Source organism: Lactuca virosa, chromosome 3 (assembly GCF_052849685.1).
Source record: "Lactuca virosa cultivar CGN04683 chromosome 3, Lactuca_virosa_CGN04683_v6, whole genome shotgun sequence".
NCBI classification, from domain to species: Eukaryota; Viridiplantae; Streptophyta; class Magnoliopsida; order Asterales; family Asteraceae; genus Lactuca; species Lactuca virosa.
The window spans coordinates 267,852,278-267,870,840 of record NC_136428.1 but is presented as its reverse complement, the minus strand read 5'-3'; positions in this window follow the sequence as shown (position 1 = coordinate 267,870,840).

Here is an 18,563-nt window from a genome sequence, read left to right as displayed (position 1 = left end):
AAATGAGTTAAATGGATCCCATTGAAAATCAATTGTTTTATGTGCAGGTTGCTTAAAAATAGAATTCCTACATCTTTAAACTTATGCAAGCGAGGGACAAATATTTCCTCCTCTTTATGCTCTTTCTATTGTGATGTTGAGGAGTGCACTGATCACATTTTCTTCTCATGTCCCTCATTTGCTTCTGTCTTATAGAGATGGCTGTCGAGTTGGTCTTCTACTCTCATTAGACATCCTACTTCACATGTTGAGTTAATTGATATGCTTAAGATCTCTATTGGAAGTAAAAAAACTTATGAAGCTGAAGTTGTCTATGATTTATATCACTCTTCAGATGATTTGGAAGGCAAGAAATTGTAACACCCGGTTCCTGGTACGTATTTTAAATTTAAATTATTGCATGTTTTACACTGGGAATCGGCGAGTTTGAGGCCCAACCCGTCGAGTAGATTAAACTTTGGACGCGGGCTTTAAGTAACCTCCTCGACGAGTCGGGAGCCCGACTCGGCGAGTAGGACTGTCTGGATGAAACCCTAATATTCAGGGTTTGCACCCTATTTAAATGCCTTATCTTGTCCCAACCCAGCCTCCATCGTCCCTTTCAGTCCAGAAAAGCCCTAACTCGAAATCCTAAAGCATTTGGAGTGTTCTTGAGCCTTTTTGTGTGTTTTTGGTTGTTTTAGGCTTGAAGATGGAAGTAGGAGCTTGGGGGGGGGGGGTCCAAAAGAAGCAAGTAGATCCAGAGGTTTTGATTCATTTTCAGTTCATTCATGGTAGAAAGCTTCAACCTTGACCATCTATCTCATAGATCTATAGTTAGGGTTCATTTCTACTTTTTCTAAGCTTTAGTAGAGCCATATTCGAGATTTTGTGGTTCTAAGGGGGTATGACTTCAGATCTGGAACCATTTGATGAGTTTTATACAAACAATCCTATGTGTTAATGCAACCCTAATTATAGATCTATGTTTTCACTATTAGACATACAACTTTATGACTTCAGAAATCCTATGTGTGAATGCAACGCCAATGCTACGTGTCGCCGCTAATGCTCCAGTCGCCACTAATGCCCTATGTCGCCGCTATTGCCGTTTTTTATTTATTTTTTTAAAAGCAGCCAATCTCGGCTGTCCGAAAACCGATACAAAATAACGTTAAATGCAGAAAAACCGATACGTTAAATGCAGAAAAACGATTACATAACATCCAAGTTTTATAATACCATACATACACCAAAATAAATAACAAAATTCTTATAAATTTATGTCATACTACAAATGCTAATAAAAGATAAAACTAATACGAAATGATAAGAAAACATATAAACTTGTAAGTTAACCTATTAACTTAAACCAAACTAAAAATTACCAAATGATAAGAAAACTAACAATTACCAATTTATCTATATATCAACAAACTATCAAATTAACAAACCAACTAACATTAACCTTCTATGTTAAACCAACTATCAAACTAACAAACCAACAAACTAATAATTACCAATTTATCTACAAATACACATTACATAGGAAGTATTATAGTAATTTACTTTAAATAACATTTTCAATAATAGCGTCCTACTTGTTTTTTGTTTCTTTTTTCCATTATGACATTGTAGTTTACATATTTCACACACATATTTCACACATTGTATACAAATACACTCCAAATTGCATACAAATACACACATACATACAATATACACATATATATACATACTTTTTATACATGTAAAACAACCATCAACACAATCCAAACTGCATACAAATACATACATACATACATTATACATATATACACGTATTTTTTATACGCGCACATATATGAAATACACACAATTTTCACACACATATATATGAGATACACACACATATAACATATTTCACACACATATGAAATACACACATATATACAAAATACACACACAAATGCACACATAAAACAAATTACAAAACTTAAAAGTAATTTATTTTTATTTTATTTTTTTATATCTATGATCCTTATCAGTTGGTTATAAAAACTTAAAAGATATAAATAATAAAATTTCTAGGTAGCTAATCAATTCAGGAATGATGCAACTAGAGCTCTCAAATTGATATACAAATCATCAACGATCTTTGAATGATTTTGCCATTTTTTCAACTTATTATATGAAGAAGAACATGCTTCCCTTTCCTTCTTTTAAATCATGAAGATAGACTTACCTTAATTATGAAAATTATCACTCAGTCACAATAAATAGAAGTAATAGAACCTGTGGTGGCGTGTGGTGGTCCAGTGGTGGCTGTAGTGGGCGGGTGGTGGTCGGGAACACAATCAACAAAACTGAAATTGTAATTTTTTTGCAATTAACCAATCCAATAAGCTTAAAATCAATGTTACAAGAGAAAATGGACCAGACATTGACCTGGAAAATCTTGGTTTCACCGGAAAATCATTTGTCTCGCCGGAAAAAGCTTGGTCCTCACCGGAAAATCCTTGCCCACCAATGGTATCTTCACCCAAAATTGCTAAATAAGAAAATATCCCACTCTAATCGACGAAAGTGAAGAAGGAAGCGATGCAGACAAGAGAAAGAAACGAGATTTGCAGTGAATCAGAAGAGAAAATGGGAAAAGATCGACGTTTTTGGGGTTAAGTGCGTCGACCTTTAGCGGCGACGCCTTTACCAGCGACAATTTTGGCTTTAGCGGCGATTTCCCTCAATACCGGCGACACTTAGGAGGGAAACATTACCGTGCCATTTTTTTCGACAATTAGCGGCGACTCGGTTAGGTTTTAGCGGCGACTTTTGTCGCTGGTATTGCTTTTATGCATTCTTCGGTTATCCTCACCGTTGGATTAGAAACACGATCGAACGGTCTTAATTTACCAGAACGTGAAAGCGCGAATCTGTGTCTACATTCATTAGCGGCGACGCCAATAGCGGCGACACCTACTTTTAGCGGCGACAATTTGATGTGTCGCCGCTAAGATTTGGTGTCGCCGCTATTGGCGTCGCCGCTAATGACTGTATTTCTTGTAGTGTAAACATTGGATCCCTATGATTGACAAGTTTAGAACTAAGCAATTCCAAATGGAAAACCAAATGTTTGTCTTTTTGTGGTCCTCTCACATTGGTTAACTCGGTTCTTAATGGCCTCCTTTTGTACTACTTTTCTCTATTAGAGCTCCAAAAATGGTTAGTCATGTTCTTGATGGTATTAGAAGGCGATTTTTATGGGGGGCGATTATGACAAGCAAAAAATCAAAGGATATGGGAGGTCTAGGCGTTGGATGTATTGATTCGACTAACTTAGCTCTCCTTACTAAATAGTGGTGGCGATTGAAAAACGGGTATGATTCCTTTTTGGAGTTTTTGTATAAAAGCCATTCACAATTTGAAGCTTATTGATGGTAAGGCAATTGCTAAAAAGAGTATAAAGGGCGTGTGGTCAAGCATTTCTGAAATTGGTTGTGAATTTGAAAATAAAGGAATTCAGTTTGATAGTCTCTTTAAAAGAGTGGTTGAAAGTGGAGATAAATTTTTTTTTTGGAATGATCATTGGTGTGGAGAAAATAAATTAAAAGATGATTTCCTAATCTTTATGCTTTTGAAAAAAAAAGAAGGATTGTCTTGTGGCAGATAGCGTAAAAACTGAAAATGGTCAGGTGGTTCAATACGACTGGGATTGGATGAGACAACTTCGTCAAGGTAGCGAATCCCATCAATTTTCTGACGTGCTCAACCAATTAACAATTTTTCATTTTGTTGATGGAATGGACAGGTGGCGTTGGGAGGGGAATGATGGTAATATATTTTCCTTTAAAGTTGTGAGATTATTGATGGTTAATCAATCAAACATTGACAGTTTGGAGAGTTTTAAATGAGTTAAATGGATCCCATTGAAAATCAATTGTTTTATGTGCAGGTTGCTTAAAAATAGAATTCCTACATCTTTAAACTTATGCAAGCGAGGGACAAATATTTCCTCCTCTTTATGCTCTTTCTATTGTGATGTTGAGGAGTGCACTGATCACATTTTCTTCTCATGTCCCTCATTTGCTTCTGTCTTATAGAGATGGCTGTCGAGTTGGTCTTCTACTCTCATTAGACATCCTACTTCACATGTGGAGTTAATTGATATGCTTAAGATCTCTATTGGAAGTAAAAAAAAACTTATGAAGCTGAAGTTGTCTATGATTTATATCACTCTTCAGATGATTTGGAAGGCAAGAAATTGTAACACCCGGTTCCTGGTATGCATTTTAAATTTAAAATATTGTATGTTTTACACTGGGAATCGGCGAGTTTGAGGCCCAACCCGTCGAGTAGATTAGACTTTGGACGCAGGCTTTAAGTAACCTACTCGACGAGTCGGGAGCCCGACTCGGCGAGTAGGACTGTCTGGATGAAACCCTAATATTCAGGGTTTGCACCCTATTTAAATGCCTTATCTTGTCCCAACCCAGCCTCCATCGTCCCTTTCAGTCCAGAAAAGCCCTAACTCGAAATTCTAAAGCATTTGGAGTGTTCTTGAGCCTTTTTGTGTGTTTTTGGTTTATTTAAGCTTGAAGATGGAAGTAGGAGCTTAGGGGGGGGGGGGTCCAAAAGAAGCAAGTAGATCCAGAGGTTTTGATTCATTTTCAGTTCATTCATGGTAGAAAGCTTCAACCTTGACCATCTATCTCATAGATCTATAATTAGGGTTCATTTCTACTTTTTCTAAGCTATAGTAGAGCCATATTCGAGATTTTGTGGTTCTAAGGGGGTATGACTTCAGATCTGGAACCATTTGATGAGTTTTATACAAACAATCCTATGTGTTAATGCAACCCTAATTATAGATCTATGTTTTCACTATTAGACATACAACTTTATGACTTCATAAATCCTATGTGTGAATGCAACACCAATGCTACGTGTCGCCGCTAATGCTCTAGTCGCCACTAATGCCCTGTGTCGCCGCCATTGCCGTTTTTTATTTTTTTTTAAAATCAGCCAATCTCGGCTGTCCGAAAACCGATACAAAATAACGTTAACTGCAGAAAAACCGATACGTTAAATGCAGAAAAATGATTACATAACATCCAAGTTTTATAATACCATACATACACCAAAATAAATAACAAAATTCTTATAAATTTATGTCATACTACAAATGCTAATAAAAGATAAAACTAATACGACGTGTCATCATCCCCGCCACCGTTATTCCATCCTATAAGCTCCACAGTTGACTCCGGATCGTTGGACATTGATCGAAGATTCTCCAACTACATAGTAAATATAAACATATAAACTTGTAAGTTAACCTATTAACTTAAACCAAACTAAAAATTACCAAATGATAAGAAAACTAACAATTACCAATTTATCTATATATCAACAAACTATCAAATTAACAAACCAACTAACATTAACCTTCTATGTTAAACCAACTATCAAACTAACAAACCAACAAACTAATAATTACCAATTTATCTACAAATACACATTACATAGGAAGTATTATAGTAATTTACTTTAAATAACATTTTCAATAATAGCGTCCTACTTGTTTTTTATTTCTTTTTTCCATTATGACATTGTAGTTTACATATTTCACACACATATTTCACACATTGTATACAAATACACTCCAAATTGCATACAAATACACACATACATACAATATACACATATATATACATACTTTTTATACACATAAAACAACCATGAACACAATCCAAACTGCATACAAATACATACGTACATACATTATACACATATACACGTATTTTTTATACACGCACATATATGAAATACACACAATTTTCACACACATATATATGAGATACACACACATATAACATATTTCACACACATATGAAATACACACATATATACAAAATACACACACAAATGCACACATAAAACAAATTACAAAACTTAAAAGTAATTTATTTTTATTTTATTTTTTTATATCTATGATCCTTATCAGTTGGTTATAAAAACTTAAAAGATATAAATAATAAAATTTCTAGGTAGCTAATCAATTCAGGAATGATGCAACTAGAGCTCTCAAATTGATATACAAATCATCAACGATCTTTGAATGATTTTGCCATTTTTTCAACTTATTATATGAAGAAGAACATGCTTCCCTTTCCTTCTTTTAAATCATGAAGATAGACTTACCTTAATTATGACAATTATCACTCAGTCACAATAAATAGAAGTAATAGAACCTGTGGTGGCGTGTGGTGGTCCAGTGGTGGCGGTAGTGGCGGGTGGTGGTCGGGAACACAATCAACAAAACTGAAATTGTAATTTTTTTGCAATTAACCAATCCAATAAGCTTAAAATCAATGTTACAAGAGAAAATGGACCGGAAATTGACCTGGAAAAGCGTGGTTTCACCGGAAAATCATTTGTCTCGCCGGAAAAAGCTTGGTCCTCACCGGAAAATCCTTGCCCACCAATGGTATCTTCACCCAAAATTGCTAAATGTGACAATATCCCACTCTAATCGACGAAAGTGAAGAAGGAAGCGATGCAGACGAGAGAAAGAAACAAGATTTGCAGTGAAACAGAAGAGAAAATGGGAAAAGATCGACGTTTTTGGGGTTAAGTGCGTCGACCTTTAGCGGCGACGCCTTTACCAACGACAATTTTGGCTTTAGCGGCGATTTCCCTCAATATCGGCGACACTTAGGAGGGAAACATTACCGTGCCATTTTTTTCGACAATTAGCGGCGACTCGGTTAGGTCTTTAGCGACGACTTTTGTCGCCGGTATTGATTTTATGCATTCTTCGATTATCCTCGCCGTTGGATTAGAAACACGATCGAACAGTCTTAATTTACCAGAACATGAAAGCGCGGATCCGTGTCTACAGTCATTAGCGGCGACGCCAATAGCGGCGACACCTACTTTTAACGGCGACAATTTGATGTGTTGCCGCTAAAAGTAGGTGTCGCCGCTAATGACTGTATTTCTTGTAGTGTAAACATTGGAGCACTATTATTGACAAGTTTAGAACTAAGCAATTCCAAATGGAAAACCAAATGTCTGTCTTTTTGTGGTCCTCTCACATTGGTTAACTCGGTTCTTAATGGCCTCCTTTTGTACTACTTTTCTCTATTAGAGCTCCAAAAAAGGTTAGTCATGTTCTTGATGGTACTAGAAGGCGATTTTTATGGGTGGCGATTATGACAAGCAAAAAATCAAAGGATATGGGAGGTCTAGGCGTTGGATGTATTGATTCGACTAACTTAGCTCTCCTTACTAAATAGTGGGGGCGATTGAAAAACGGGTATGATTCCTTTTTGGAGTTCTTGTATAAAAGCCATTCACAATTTGAAGCTTATTGATGGTAAGGCAATTGCTAAAAAGAGTATAAAGGGCTTGTGGTCAAGCATTTCGGAAATTGGTTGTGAATTTGAAAATAAAGGAATTCAGTTTGATAGTCTCTTTAAAAGAGTGGTTGGAAGTGGAGATAATTTTTTTTTGGAATGATCATTGGTGTGGAGAAAATAAATTAAAAGATGCTTTCCCTAATCTTTATGCTTTTGAAAAAAAGAAAGATTGTCTTGTGGCAGATAGCGTAAAAACTGAAAATGGTCAGGTGGTTCAATACGACTGGGATTGGATGAGACAACTTCATCAAGGTAGCGATTCCCATCAATTTTCTGACCTGCTCAACCAATTAACAATTTTTCATTTTGTTGATGGAATGGACAGGTGGCGTTGGGAGGGGAATGATGGTAATATATTTTCCTTTAAAGTTGTGAGATTATTGATGGTTAATCAATTAAACATTGACAGTTTGGAGAGTTTTAAATGAGTTAAATGGATCCCATTGAAAATCAATTGTTTTATGTGCAGGTTGCTTAAAAATAGAATTCCTACATCTTTAAACTTATGCAAGCGAGGGACAAATATTTCCTCCTCTTTATGCTCTTTCTATTGTGATGTTGAGGAGTGCACTGAGCACATTTTCTTCTCATGTCCCTCATTTGCTTCTGTCTTATAGAGATGGCTGTCGAGTTGGTCTTCTACTCTCATTAGACATCCTACTTCACATGTGGACTTAATTGATATGCTTAAGATCTCTATTGGATGTAAAAAAACTTATGAAGCTGAAGTTGTCTATGATTTATATCACTCTTCAAGTGATTTGGAAGGCAAGAAATTGTAACACACGGTTCCTGGTACGCATTTTAAATTTAAAATATTGTATGTTTTACACTGGGAATCGGCGAGTTTGAGGCCCAACCCGTCGAGTAGATTAGACTTTGGACGCGTGCTTTAAGTAACCTACTCGACGAGTCGGGAGCCCGACTCGGCGAGTAGGACTGTCTGAATGAAACCCTAATATTCAGGGTTTGCACCCTATTTAAATGCCTTATCTTGTCCCAACCCAGCCTCCATCGTCCCTTTCAGTCCAGAAAAGCCCTAACTCGAAATCCTAAAGCATTTGGAGTGTTCTTGAGCCTTTTTGTGTGTTTTTAGTTTATTTAAGCTTGAAGATGGAAGTAGGAGCTTGGGGGGGGGGGGTCCAAAAGAAGCAAGTAGATCCAGAGGTTTTGATTCATTTTCAGTTCATTCATGGTAGAAAGCTTCAACCTTGACCATCTATCTCATAGATCTATAATTAGGGTTCATTTCTACTTTTTCTAAGCTTTAGTAGAGCCATATTCGGGATTTTGTGGTTCTAAGGGGGTATGACTTCAGATCTGGAACCATTTGATGAGTTTTATACAAACAATCCTATGTGTTAATGCAACCCTAATTATAGATCTATGTTTTCACTATTAGACATACAACTTTATGACTTCAGAAATCCTATGTGTGAATGCAACGCCAATGCTACATGTCGCCGCTAGTGCTCCAGTCGCCACTAATGCCCTATGTCGCCGCTATTGCCGTTTTTTATTATTTTTTTTAAAATCAGCCAATCTCGGCTGTCCGAAAACCGATACAAAATAACGTTAAATGCAGAAAAACCGATACGTTAAATGCAGAAAAACGATTACATAACATCCAAGTTTTATAATACCATACATACACCAAAATAAATAACAAAATTCTTATAAATTTATGTCATACTACAAATGCTAATAAAAGATAAAACTAATACGACGTGTCATCATCCCCGCCACCGTTATTCCATCCTATAAGCTCCACAGTTGACTCCGGATCGTTGGACATTGATCGAAGATTCTCCAACTACATAGTAAATAACAACATATAAACTTGTAAGTTAACCTATTAACTTAAACCAAACTAAAAATTACCAAATGATAAGAAAACTAACAATTACCAATTTATCTATATATCAACAAACTATCAAATTAACAAACCAACTAACATTAACCTTCTATGTTAAACCAACTATCAAACTAACAAACCAACAAACTAATAATTACCAATTTATCTACAAATACACATTACATAGGAAGTATTATAGTAATTTACTTTAAATAACATTTTCAATAATAGCGTCCTACTTGTTTTTTGTTTCTTTTTTCCATTATGACATTGTAGTTTACATATTTCACACACATATTTCACACATTGTATACAAATACACTCCAAATTGCATACAAATACACACATATATACCATATACACATATATATACATACTTTTTATACACATAAAACAACCATGAACACAATCCAAACTGCATACAAATACATACATACATACATTATACACATATACACATATTTTTTATACACGCACATATATGAAATACACACAATTTTCACACACATATATATGAGATACACACACATATAACATATATTTCACACACATATGAAATACACACATATATACAAAATACACACACAAATGCACACATAAAAGAAATTACAAAACTTAAAAGTAATTTATTTTTATTTTATTTTTTTATATCTATGATCCTTATGAGTTGGTTATAAAAACTTAAAAGATATAAATAATAAAATTTCTAGGTAGCTAATCAATTCAGGAATGATGCAACTAGAGCTCTCAAATTGATATACAAATCATCAACGATCTTTGAATGATTTTGCCATTTTTTCAACTTATTATATGAAGAAGAACATGCTTCCCTTTCCTTCTTTTAAATCATGAAGATAGACTTACCTTAATTATGACAATTATCACTCAGTCACAATAAATAGAAGTAATAGAACCTGTGGTGGCGTGTGGTGGTCCAGCGGTGGAGGTAGTGGCGGGTGGTGGTCGGGAACACAATCAACAAAACTGAAATTGTAATTTTTTTGCAATTAACCAATCCAATAAGCTTAAAATCAATGTTACAAGAGAAAATGGACCGGAAATTGACCTGGAAAAGCTTGGTTTCACTGGAAAATCCTTGGTCTCGCCGGAAAAAGCTTCGTCCTCACCGGAAAATCCTTGCCCACCAATGGTATCTTCACCCAAAATTGCTAAATGTGACAATATCCCACGCTAATCGACGAAAGTGAAGAAGGAAGCGATGCAGATGATAGAAAGAAACGAGATTTGCAGTGAAACAGAAGAGAAAATGGGAAAAGATCGACGTTTTTGGGGTTAAGTGCGTCGACCTTTAGCGGCGACGCCTTTACCAGCGACAATTTTGGCTTTAGCGGCGATTTCCCTCTATACCGGCGACACTTAGTAGGGAAACATTACGGCGCCATTTTTTCCGACAATTAGCGGCGACTCGGTTAGGTCTTTAGCGGCGACTTTTGTCGCCAGTATTGCTTTTATGCATTCTTCGATTATCCTCGCCGTTGGATTAGAAACACGATCGAACGGTCTTAATTTACCAGAACGTGAAAGCGCGGATCCGTGTCTACAGTCATTAGTGGCGACGCCAATAGCGGCGACACCTACTTTTAGCGGCGACAATTTGATGTGTCGCCGCTAAAAGTAGGTGTCGCCGCTATTGGCGTCGTCGCTAATGATTGTATTTCTTGTAGTGTAAACATTGGAGCCCTATTATTGACAAGTTTAGAACTAAGCAATTCCAAATGGAAAACCAAATGTCTGTCTTTTTGTGGTCCTCTCACATTGGTTAACTCGGTTCTTAATGGCCTCCTTTTGTACTACTTTTCTCTATTAGAGCTCCAAAAAAGGTTAGTCATGTTCTTGATGGTATTAGAAGGCGATTTTTATGGGTGGCGATTATGACAAGCAAAAAATCAAAGGATATGGGAGGTCTAGGCGTTGGATGTATTGATTCGACTAACTTAGCTCTCCTTACTAAATAGTGGTGGCGATTGAAAAATGGGTATGATTCCTTTTTGGAGTTTTTGTATAAAATCCATTCACAATTTGAAGCTTATTGATGGTAAGGCAATTGCTAAAAAGAGTATAAAGGGCGTGTGGTCAAGCATTTCTGAAATTGGTTGTGAATTTGAAAATAAAGGAATTTAGTTTGATAGTCTCTTTAAAAGAGTGGTTGGAAGTCGAGATAAATTTTTTTTTTGGAAAGATCATTGGTGTGGAGAAAATAAATTAAAAGATGCTTTCCCTAATATTTATGCTTTTGAAAAAAAGAAAGATTGTCTTGTGGCAGATAGCGTAAAAACTGAAAATGGTCAGGTGGTTCAATACGACTGGGATTGGATGAGACAACTTCGTCAAGGTAGCGAATCCCATCAATTTTCTGACCAGCTCAACCAATTAACAAATTTTCATTTTGTTGATGGAATGGACAGGTGGCGTTGGGAGGGGAATGATGATAATATATTTTCCTTTAAAGTTGAGAGATTATTGATGGTTAATCAATCAAACATTGACAGTTTGGAGAGTTTTAAATGAGTTAAATGGATCCCATTGAAAATCAATTGTTTTATGTGCAGGTTGCTTAAAAATAGAATTCCTACATCTTTAAATTTATGCAAGCGAGGGACAAATATTTCCTCGTCTTTATGCTCTTTCTATTGTGATGTTGAGGAGTGCACTGATCACATTTTCTTCTCATGTCCCTCATTTGCTTCTGTCTTATAGAGATGGCTGTCGAGTTGGTCTTCTACTCTCATTAGACATCCTACTTCACATGTGGACTTAATTGATATGCTTAAGATCTCTATTGGATGTAAAAAAACTTATGAAGCTGAAGTTGTCTATGATTTATATCACTCATCAGATGATTTGGAAGGCAGGAAATTGTAACACCCGGTTCCTGGTACGCATTTTAAATTTAAAATATTGTATGTTTTACACTGGGAATCGGCGAGTTTGAGGCCAACCCGTCGAGTAGATTAGACTTTGGACGCGGGCTTTAAGTAACCTACTCGACGAGTCGGGAGCCCGACTCGACGAGTAGGACTGTCTGGATGAAACCCTAATATTCAGGGTTTGCACCCTATTTAAATGCCTTATCTTGTCCCAACCCAGCCTCCATCGTCCCTTTCAGTCCAGAAAAGCCCTAACTCGAAATCCTAAAGCATTTGGAGTGTTCTTGAGCCTTTTTGTGTGTTTTTGGTTTATTTAAGCTTGAAGATGGAAGTAGGAGCTTGGGGGGGGTCCAAAAGAAGCAAGTAGACCCAGAGGTTTTGATTCATTTTCAGTTCATTCATGGTAGAAAGCTTCAACCTTGACCATCTATCTCATAGATCTATAATTAGGGTTCCTTTCTACTTTTTCTAAGCTTTAGTAGAGCCATATTCGAGATTTTGTGGTTCTAAGGGGGTATGACTTCAGATCTGGAACCATTTGATGAGTTTTATACAAACAATCCTATGTGTTAATGCAACCCTAATTATAGATCTATGTTTTCACTATTAGACATACAACTTTATGACTTCAGAAATCCTATGTGTGAATGCAACGCCAATGCTACGTGTCGCCGCTAGTGCTCCAGTCGACACTAATGCCCTATGTCGCCGCTATTGCCGTTTTTTTTTAAAATCAGCCAATCTCGGCTGTCCAAAAACCGATATAAAATAACGTTAAATGCAGAAAAACGATTACATAACATCCAAGTTTTATAATACCATACATACACCAAAATAAATAACAAAATTCTTATAAATTTATGTCATACTACAAATGCTAATAAAAGATAAAACTAATACGACGTGTCATCATCCCCACCACCGTTATTCCATCCTATAAGCTCCACAGTTGACTCCGGATCGTTGGACATTGATCGAAGATTCTCCAACTACATAGTAAATAACAACATATAAACTTGTAAGTTAACCTATTAACTTAAACCAAACTAAAAATTACCAAATGATAAGAAAACTAACAATTACCAATTTATCTATATATCAACAAACTATCAAATTAACAAACCAACTAACATTAACCTTCTATGTTAAACCAACTATCAAACTAACAAACCAACAAACTAATAATTACCAATTTATCTACAAATACACATTACATAGGAAGTATTATAGTAATTTACTTTAAATAACATTTTCAATAATAGCGTCCTACTTGTTTTTTGTTTCTTTTTTCCATTATGACATTGTAGTTTACATATTTCACACACATATTTCACACATTGTATACAAATACACTCCAAATTGCATACAAATACACACATATATACCATATACACATATATATACATACTTTTTATACACATAAAACAACCATGAACACAATCCAAACTGCATACAAATACATACATACATACATTATACACATATACACGTATTTTTTATACACGCACATATATGAAATACACACAATTTTCACACACATATATATGAGATACACACACATATAACATATTTCACACACATATGAAATACACACATATATACAAAATACACACACAAATGCACACATAAAACAAATTACAAAACTTAAAAGTAATTTATTTTTATTTTATTTTTTTATATCTATGATCCTTATCAGTTGGTTATAAAAACTTAAAAGATATAAATAATAAAATTTCTAGGTAGCTAATCAATTCAGGAATGATGCAACTAGAGCTCTCAAATTGATATACAAATCATCAACGATCTTTGAATGATTTTGCCATTTTTTCAACTTATTATATGAAGAAGAACATGCTTCCTTTTCCTTCTTTTAAATCATGAAGATAGACTTACCTTAATTATGACAATTATCACTCAGTCACAATAAATAGAAGTAATAGAACCTGTGGTGGCGTGTGGTGGTCCAGCGGTGGCGGTAGTGGCGGGTGGTGGTCGGGAACACAATCAACAAAACTGAAATTGTAATTTTTTTGCAATTAACCAATCCAATAAGCTTAAAATCAATGTTACAAGAGAAAATGGACCGGAAATTGACCTGGAAAAGCTTGGTTTCACTGGAAAATCCTTGGTCTCGCCGGAAAAAGCTTCGTCCTCACCGGAAAATCCTTGCCCACCAATGGTATCTTCACCCAAAATTGCTAAATGTGACAATATCCCACGCTAATCGACGAAAGTGAAGAAGGAAGCGATGCAGATGAGAGAAAGAAACGAGATTTGCAGTGAAACAGAAGAGAAAATGGGAAAAGATCGACGTTTTTGGGGTTAAGTGCGTCGACCTTTAGCGGCGACGCCTTTACCAGCGACAATTTTGGCTTTAGCGGCGATTTCCCTCAATACCGGCGACACTTAGGAGGGAAACATTACCGCGCCATTTTTTTCGACAATTAGCGGCGACTCGGTTAGGTCTTTAGCGGCGACTTTTGTCGCCGGTATTGCTTTTATGCATTCTTCGATTATCCTCGCCGTTGGATTAGAAACACGATCGAACGGTCTTAATTTACCAGAACGTGAAAGCGCGGATCCGTGTCTACAGTCATTAGCGGCGACGCCAATAGCGGCGACACCTACTTTTAGCGGCGACAATTTGATGTGTCGCCGCTAAAAGTAGGTGTCGCCGCTATTGGCGTCGCCGCTAATGACTGTATTTCTTGTAGTGTAAACATTGGAGCCCTATTATTGACAAGTTTAGAACTAAGCAATTCCAAATCGAAAACCAAATGTCTCTCTTTTTGTGGTCCTCTCACATTGGTTAACTCGGTTCTTAATGGCCTCCTTTTGTACTACTTTTCTCTATTAGAGCTCCAAAAAAGGTTAGTCATGTTCTTGATGGTATTAGAAGGCGATTTTTATGGGAGGCGATTATGACAAGCAAAAAATCAAAGGATATGGGAGGTCTAGGCGTTGGATGTATTGATTTGACTAACTTAGCTCTCTTTACTAAATAGTGGTGGCGATTGAAAAACGGGTATGATTCCTTTTTGGAGTTTTTGTATAAAATCCATTCACAATTTGAAGCTTATTGATGGTAAGGCAATTGCTAAAAAGAGTATAAAGGGCGTGTGGTCAAGTATTTCTGAAATTGGTTGTGAATTTGAAAATAAAGGAATTTAGTTTGATAGTCTCTTTAAAAGAGTGGTTGGAAGTGGAGATAAATTTTTTTTTTGGAAAGATCATTGGTGTGGAGAAAATAAATTAAAAGATGCTTTCCCTAATATTTATGCTTTTGAAAAAAAAGAAAGATTGTCTTGTGGCCGATAGCGTAAAAACTGAAAATGGTCAGGTGGTTCAATACGACTGGGATTGGATGAGACAACTTCGTCAAGGTAGCGAATCCCATCAATTTTCTGACCTGCTCAACCAATTAACAATTTTTCATTTTGTTGATGGAATGGACAGGTGGCGTTGGGAGGGGAATGATGATAATATATTTTCCTTTAAAGTTGAGAGATTATTGATGGTTAATCAATCAAACATTGACAGTTTGGAGAGTTTTAAATGAGTTAAATGGATCCCATTGAAAATCAATTGTTTTATGTGCAGGTTGCTTAAAAATAGAATTCCTACATCTTTAAATTTATGCAAGCGAGGGACAAATATTTCCTCCTCTTTATGCTCTTTCTATTGTGATGTTGAGGAGTGCACTGATCACATTTTCTTCTCATGTCCCTCATTTGCTTCTGTCTTATAGAGATGGCTGTCGAGTTGGTCTTCTACTCTTATTAGACATCCTACTTCACATGTGGAGTTAATTGATATGCTTAAGATCTCTATTGGATGTAAAAAAAACTTATGAAGCTGAAGTTGTCTATGATTTATATCACTCTTCAGATGATTTGGAAGGCAAGAAATTGTAACACCCGGTTCCTGGTACGTATTTTAAATTTAAAATATTGTATGTTTTACACTGGGAATCGGCGAGTTTGAGGCCCAACCCGTCGAGTAGATTAGAATTTGGACGCGGGTTTTAAGTAACCTACTCGACGAGTCGGGAGCCCGACTCGGCGAGTAGGACTGTCTGGATGAAACCCTAATATTCAGGGTTTGCACCCTATTTAAATGCCTTATCTTGTCCCAACCCAGCCTCCATCGTCCCTTTCAGTCCAGAAAAGCCCTAACTCGAAATCCTAAAGCATTTGGAGTGTTCTTGAGCCTTTTTATGTGTTTTTGGTTGTTTTAAGCTTGAAGATGGAAGTAGGAGCTTGGGGGGGGGGGGTCCAAAAGAAGCAAGTAGATCCAGAGGTTTTGATTCATTTTCAGTTCATTCATGGTAGAAAGCTTCAACGTTGACCATCTATCTCATAGATCTCTAGTTAGGGTTCATTTCTACTTTTTCTAAGCTTTAGTAGTGCCATATTCGAGATTTTGTGGTTCTATGGGGGTATGACTTCAGATCTGGAACCATTTGATGAGTTTTATAGAAACAATCCTATGTGTGAATGCAACCCTAATTATAGATCTATGTTTTCACTATTAGACATACAACTTTATGACTTCAGAAATCCTATGTGTGAATGCAACGCCAATGGTACGTGTCGCCGCTAATGCTCCAGTCGCCACTAATGCCCTATGTCGCCGCTATTGCCGTTTTTTATTTTTTTTTTAAAAGCAGCCAATCTCGGCTGTCCGAAAACCGATACAAAATAACGTTAAATGCAGAAAAACCGATACGTTAAATGCAGAAAAACGATTACATAACATCCAAGTTTTATAATACCATACATACACCAAAATAAATAACAAAATTCTTATAAATTTATGTCATACTACAAATGCTAATAAAAGATAAAACTAATACGACGTGTCATCATCGCCGCCACCGTTGTTCCATCCTATAAGCTCCACAGTTGACTCCGGATCGTTGGACATTGATCGAAGATTCTCCAACTACATAGTAAATAACGACATATAAACTTGTAAGTTAACCTATTAACTTAAACCAAACTAAAAATTACCAAATGATAAGAAAACTAACAATTACCAATTTATCTATATATCAACAAACTATCAAATTAACAAACCAACTAACATTAACCTTCTGTGTTAAACCAACTATCAAACTAACAAACCAACAAACTAATAATTACCAATTTATCTACAAATACACATTACATAGGAAGTATTATGGTAAGTTACTTTAAATAACATTTTCAATAATAGTGTCCTACTTGTTTTTTGTTTCTTTTTTCCATTATCACATTGTAGTTTACATATTTCACACACATATTTCACACATTGTATACAAATACACTCCAAATTGCATACAAATACACACATACATACAATATACACATATATATATATACATACTTTTTATACACATAAAACAACCATGAACACAATCCAAACTACATACAAATACATACATACATACATTATACACATATACACGTATTTTTTATACACACACATATATGAAATACACACAATTTTCACACACATATATATGAGATACACACACATATAACATATTTCACAGACATATGAAATACACACATATATACAAAATACACACACAAATGCACACATAAAACAAATTACAAAACTTAAAAGTAATTTATTTTTATTTTATTTTTTTTATATCTATGATCCTTATGAGTTGGTTATAAAAACTTAAAAGATATAAATAATAAAGTTTCTAGGTAGCTAATCAATTCAGGAATGATGCAACTAGAGCTCTCAAATTGATATACAAATCATCAACGATCTTTGAATGATTTTGCCATTTTTTCAACTTATTATATGAAGAAGAACATGCTTCCCTTTCCTTCTTTTAAATCATGAAGATAGACTTACCTTAATTATGACAATTATCACTCAGTCACAATAAATAGAAGTAATAGAACCTGTGGTGGCGTGTGGTGGTCCAGTGGTGGCGGTAGTGGCGGGTGGTGGTCGGGAACACAATCAACAAAACTGAAATTGTAATTTTTTTGCAATTAACCAATCCAATAAGCTTAAAATCAATGTTACAAGAGAAAATGGACCGGAAATTGACCTGGAAAAGCTTGGTTTCACCGGAAAATCCTTGGTCTCACCGGAAAAAGGTTGGTCCTCACCAGAAAATCCTTGCCCACCAATGGTATCTTCACCCAAAATTGCTAAATGTGACAATATCCCACGCTAATCGACGAAAGTGAAGAAGGAAGCGATGCAGATGAGAGAAAGAAACGAGATTTGCAGTGAAACAGAAGAGAAAATGGGAAAAGATCGACGTTTTTGGGGTTAAGTGCGTCGACCTTTAGCGGCGACGCCTTTACCAGCGACAATTTTGGCTTTAGCGGCGATTTCCCTCAATACCGGCGACACTTAGGAGGGAAACATTACCGCGCAATTTTTTTTGACAATTAGCGGCGACTTTTGTCGCCGGTATTGCTTTTATGA